The following is a 6,583-nucleotide window of genomic DNA, read 5'->3' as shown; positions in this document are numbered from 1 at the left end:
GGTACCAGCGATCCCACTCGGGACCTTGCACTTGTGAGGCCAGCGCCGGAACCACTGACCTAAATCCCCGGCCCGTTTATGGCAATTTTTGTGAAATAAAAATTTTATCATGTTTCCTCATCCATTTTATTCACCACATCTGGGACACTGTGATCTCTCACTTTTTCCCCAAACTCAAAATGCTCATGAAAGATAAGCAATAGAATTGGTTCAGCACGGGGAGACAGCAATGGCAGTTCAACTAAGAAGATCAGTCACAAAAGAGGACCTCTAGAGCTGCTTCAGAAAGTGGCAAGATGCCCTTCCCTTTTGCAAAAATTCTATCTCCCTGTTTCCTTTTATCTACCTTTTATTTTGTTTTTAAATTTATTTGGGTTTCTCATACAAGAAAAACCATGTGATATTTAAGCTTGGGTGTCTGATTTACTTCCCTTAGTGGTAGTTGGATGGGGGAGGATGAGGAAAGAAGGATGAAGATGTGTTATGGATGTGTACCAACTCCGCACAGTGAATGTAAGTATTATGCATTGTAAACATTTACTAATAAAAAACCCCACCATTTTTTAAAAAAGGAAGTTACAAGAATGATGGGATAAGTTTGTCCCAAGCCAGAGATAATATTATGAGGGGCAGTAATGGCAATGTGTTTTGTTACTATAATAAATTTAAAAAATTGGATTCTCTGTAGTTTTTTTTATCACAATGGGTGTGTGTGTGTGTGTGTGTGTGTGTGTGTGTGTATACATATATATATATTTCTTTTTTTTTTTTTTTTTTGGTACCGGGGCTCTAACTCGGGATGTTGGGCTTGGGCTTTTGAGGCAGGCAGCAGAACCACTGAGCTAAATTCCAGGCCCCACAATGGGTATATTTGTAAACTGTATCATGATGCAGTGATTAGTATTTTTCTGTTTATATTGCACAAGCATTTTCCCTACTTTCTTACTATTTTTGTATTTGATTTATATAAATAAAAATATAAAACAGATAAATCTCCAGATTGGTTCAAAATTTTGAATAAACTTAGCACTAAAATATTTGATCATTATGACATTCTGTAAAAGCATCGGTATTAGAGAAAGGCCTGTCTACATTAGTTTTTAATAAAAAAGTTATATATAAATTTTGATGGATAGATTCTTGACATTTTAAAATAGTTGAACAATAGATCAAGGAACTAGAACTATGAATTGGAAGGATTAATAGAGGAACAATTTACCACAGAACAGATATTCTAAGAAATTTCCCACGTGATGTAAGGAAGTACAGGAAGTGATTCACTTTTTTTTCATGAAACCTTACAAAATAGTATATGATGTTTTCATTAAACTGTGTACACGTGTGATCTCTCTTAGAACATATGGCTCTATTGATTTTGCCATCATGGTTTGTTCCTCTTCCTCTTTTCCTCATAGGTATTTTAGGTAATTAAATATGTCAAGTTTAGAAAAACAATGAAAATACCTTTTTAAGATAAGCAATATTTATAACACATTCTAAGTCGTCAGTGTCCATTTCAATGAAGCTAATACATCTTGCAATAGGAAGATCATCTAATCTGAATATGAGAAAACAGTCTGTATTTTTAGCACTTGTCTCATGTATGTGCTAAAAATAAAAATAACTAATTAGCTACTAGTTAATTTGATTAACATCATTGCAAATTGATCTTGACAGATGTAGACTAGGATTCTAATATATTTCTGTTGTCAGCTGAGAGGGGAAAAGGTAATTATATAAATTTCGTTTGTTTTCTTTTGTTTTCTCTTTGCATTCATATTCCTAACTCTGACAATGGGAATGTTGGAACATACTTACCCATTGACACTCTTGTGAAATGAAAAGAAATTCATGCTTTTCAAAATAAAATATTGCTACCTACAAGAAATATACAGTCTCATTTTGTTTTGTCTTTGTTGATCCCTGTAGCAGTAAAGTGGAATTGCTGTATGTATGTGGACTTTAATGCTTCAGTAAACTTATAATAATACCAATAAACACAAAACTTGTTGTATAAATAAGAAAAAAAGTTTAAAGTACAGCTTTCCAAAATTAACTTCCAGATGTAACTCTACAAGGCAAGGGAAGTCCCAACCGTACAAGATAAGAAAGTCAGTCACATGGGAATATTCCTGTGAATAGCACATTGGGATTTTTTTCCCATATGATAATAATGCCAACTGGGTTTGTGGAAGTTGAAGAAAGTTCGCATATGTTCTCATTAACGTCCAAGGGAGAGGCATAGTTAAATACAGTTTGTGAGTGGAATGGCACATACCACCCCTCCAAGGAAGTGACTCACCACTTCCTGCTTCTCAAAGAGGATGACTCATCAGCTCCACATACTTTACACACAGGGAGAGCACATAGAACAAAGGAATAGAAGAAAAGAAAGTATTATAAGCAACCATCCTATGTCACATTTTCACAGGATACTTATTTTTACTCCTTTAGTGTAAAATCTGATAATAAAACAAAACCATTAAACAAAATATGGAGCCTATCACATATACAACACCATAAAGTAATCAAGAATTCATGTAAGACTCTAGTAAAATACCTGATTTCAATAAAGTATCGGTTCAACCTTTTATTGTTAAGCTGTCTTAGCATTTTTGCCTTTATGGAAGACAGATATAGTCAGAATCTGGAAAAGCAGCAGCATACTAAAAACTCAAAATCTCTCCACAGCTTCCTTATACACTCACACCTACTATGGATAGCCAATGAGAATACTGGTTTTCATTTCTAATGAGAACTGGTGCTATAAATGGCACACAGTCTTAGTTTGCAATGTTATTATTATTATCATTATCATTGCTATTATTCCTTACTCATCATCAACATCATATAAAATATAGCGAGAAATTTTTTTGTCAAATTTGACCCTCTCCACCTCTGAAGCAGCTCCATCGGTAGCTTACCATAGAGGTGCGACTTTGCTGGGTCTCACTTCAGAAAAACAGAAAAGACAAAATGAGATGTGTATGAACAAATTCAGAAAAGAAAATTCATTTTCTTAAATATACCTGATGTACAGATAAGTTATTTCTGCATATATCTGGTACAGATCACCTATCTGGTGATTGCTTTAAAATGCAATAGATTATCTCATAAATTGTCTTTCCTTCCCTTACTGTGTTAACAGTTGTGGTGGTCTGAAGTCATTTTACACTACAGTTTTAATTTGCCTTTCCCCAATGAACTTGTTACCTTTTTAAAGGTATATTGGTTATTGGATATGCTCTTTCTTGAACTGCCAGCTCAAGTGTTTAGCCCATTTTCTTATGGATTATCATCTTACTAGTTTATTGGAGTTATTTATATATTGATATTAAAATAAAAAGGAAAAAGCAGACATACCTCAAAGTAGATGTTATTTAATAGAAATTTGATTCTCCTATATTTGTTTTACACACAGACACACACACACACACACACACGCCCACAGGCATAATTGAACAGATCTAAAGTTGATTGCAGTCTTGAGCCCAGGAGAATGACAAACACTGTGGGTTAAGTACAGTGTATATGAATCTGCTCTGCTCTCGTCTTCCTGTCAGCATAGGCACATGGACATTGCAGAAGTTGACACCACGGCTAGGTTCCAGGCCTTAAAGCAGGTCTCACTACTGAGGTAGTCATCAGCAGTTGAGATCACCTACATCAAAAACAAGAGCTTTTTCTTTCCCATTTCATTAGATTTTCTGAAATTTGGTAGAGTTATGTTACTCAAAATAAGAGGGAAAAAAAGCTGAATATTCATTTATATTAAATTTATTGCTCTTCTCAGTGTGAGCTCTTGAGGTAAATTTTAATTTGATATATCACTTATAGAAATTTCTTTTTTCAAAAACTTACTGTCATTATTAAAGCCCCCAAATAGAAGCTACTTGTGCTAGGATCTTATCTGTTTGCCTCTGCACATTTTCTTTCGTGGGTAAAAATATCTTACAGAAAATAAATCAAATTTGATGATAGCTTATTATTTATTATTGAGTGACTTAGAAAATGTCATTAAATGATTTGGTAGTTTAATTATTATAGATCTGTGGGCTAAATCATACAAGGTTTCATAATGTTGTCTTTTTCAAAAGTCTTTTTTATATTTGATGTAATATCCCCATTTTTTTCCTATACTGTCACAAAGAAAGAAAATAAGAAGTGTTACATTCGCTATTACAACAAATTTTATTCCAATAAATTTGCAGAAAATTGTGGGGGAGAAAAATAAAAGTGTGTGTTAAGGTCAAGTGGTCCAACTGTTGTTTATTTCAAGTAGAGCTGAGTTCCTTAAACCCAAACTTGTGAAATTTCGAGTTTCTTAATGACAGTTTAAATGCCACATATTTGGTACACAAATTCTTCTATTACCTTTGGTAATCTCAGCTTTTGGAGTGATTTTATTCTTCCAGAGCTTCAACCTAAAACCTTTTGATGAGAAAAAAAGAAATACATGAATTCATAGCAAGAATTTTTGCATTATATTTATTTTATTAAATGATATTATATATTATATTTTATATATTTATAAATAGGAAACTTCTGTGTTTAGTACAAGTTGGAAAAGCTAAATTAAGTAACAGCCAGCTGAAGGACAATAGGAAATAAGAAATGAAAGATTAAAAAGTAGGTATTATTTGTTCAAAAGCCCAGTTGTCCCGCTTCATTAGGAAGGATGTAAAGGGACACAGACATTTGGAAGATAATCTGGCAATTTTTACAAAGTTAAAGATAATCTTATCATCCAAAGCAGCAATTGGGGTCTTAGATTTTACCTAAATTAGTTGGAAAACTTATGTCCACACAAAAACACACAGGAGTGTTTATAGCAGTTTATTCATAAGTACCAAAAATTAGAAACCACCATCATGTGTTTAAGACGTGAAAGAAGAAACTATGGTCCAGTCATACAATGGAATGTTATTTAAAGATAAAAGGAAATATTATCAAACCAGGTAGAAGAAATGTGGGTACATACTGCTACGTGAGGGAAGTCAGTATAAAAATGTTACATAGGTATGGGATATATGACTCCAACACTGTGCTTCCTGAAAAAGGCAACTATAAAGTGAAAAAAATCAATGTTTAGTAAGGTGCATGAGCAGGGGACAGGAATACAGGTGGAGCACAGGTGATGTTTAGGAATAGTATTATTCCATTGGTGCTATGATGGTGTATACATGCATTACACATGTGGCAAATCTCAAAGAACTGTGCAACATGAAGAGAGAGCACTCATGTCACCTGGAACCATTGGTTAATAATAATGTATGAATTTTGCTTTCCGAATATAATTAATCCACAACACTATCTCAGGATATTAGTAAGAGGAGAGACAGCAGAGGGAAATGGAGTTTTAGCACTCTGTACTTTCTGCTCAATTTTTTTGTAATCCTAAAGTTTATTTAAAAGCTAAAGTTTATTAATAAAGAAAGTTTATATTACTAAGATTTCTAAGATATATTAGGACTATAAAATCCCTAATGTAATCATTAAAAAATTATTATAGAATCCAACCCCCCAAAACAGTGTTGTACAGTGCAGCAAGTCTTCTCATTATCAGTGTCAAATCCGTGGGTTCATGACATGAGCGAGAGATTTACATTCTTAAATGCAAGAACATGTCTGTTTTGATTTTTACCTTAATAATTTAAAAAGCCATTAAAATAATTGTGGCTATAATCATTTTTAAAGTAATGGGTTCCCATGTTACACAGTATGAATAATATGGAGCTAAGTTTAAAATTATAGTGTGTATATATATATATATATATATGTTTACATATAACATAATGTTTATATGTTATATATTCAATGGAAATATTTTATGAAAATAATATATAATCTCTGAGTTGAGACTATTATCCATTGCTGAGAGCCTAATATAAAAGAATTAAAAGATATTGTTAACATGGAATAATGAAAATTCTCATATAGAAAAATATAAATAAAATCAGATTCTCTGAAGAACATCAACACTTATTTTTGTGGATTAACAAAGGGTGATTATCAACATATATTAGGAGCTTTTATGAATTGTTGAGGGAAAGAAAGGAAACGATTTAAATAACAACAAACATAATAAAAATATGAATATTCAGAGATGGAACCCAAGTGATCAAACAGAAAAGCTGTTCAAATTTACAGTCCTGAAGGAAACACTGTTTAAAGGATCCAGTGGACTACTGATAAACACCCAGCACACTGATGATAACCAAAGCATTCTATGCCACCTTTCCGGGCAAAACTAATAAAGAAGAGTGCTCTTAGGCTGGAGAAAGGGACAGGTAAATGGTGGAGCACTTGCATAGGTAGCACAAGGCCCTAGGTTTGATCACCAACATTATCAATGTGTCCTTATATGAAACAACTATTAAAATAAAATACATAGAGAAAAGGATAGTCCTGAGAGGCAGGTAGTAAACCAAGGGAAAGTAATTCTATGCAATCAAGCACAACAGAAAGTATGAAGAAGATCTTGAAAGGTTATTTGGCCTGTTTACAATAGGCCTTCGACTAGAAAATTAAAAGGAAGATGATGGTCTTAATGTTAAAAGCATAGTGGAGAGAAAGAGGTTTG

Source organism: Heterocephalus glaber, unplaced genomic scaffold, assembly GCF_053883595.1.
Source record: "Heterocephalus glaber isolate CG9 unplaced genomic scaffold, H.glaber_assembly_v1.0 deba00001481, whole genome shotgun sequence".
Classification (NCBI taxonomy): domain Eukaryota; kingdom Metazoa; phylum Chordata; class Mammalia; order Rodentia; family Bathyergidae; genus Heterocephalus; species Heterocephalus glaber.
The sequence above is the reverse complement of the archived record's forward strand: the minus strand, read 5'-3'. Positions refer to the sequence as shown.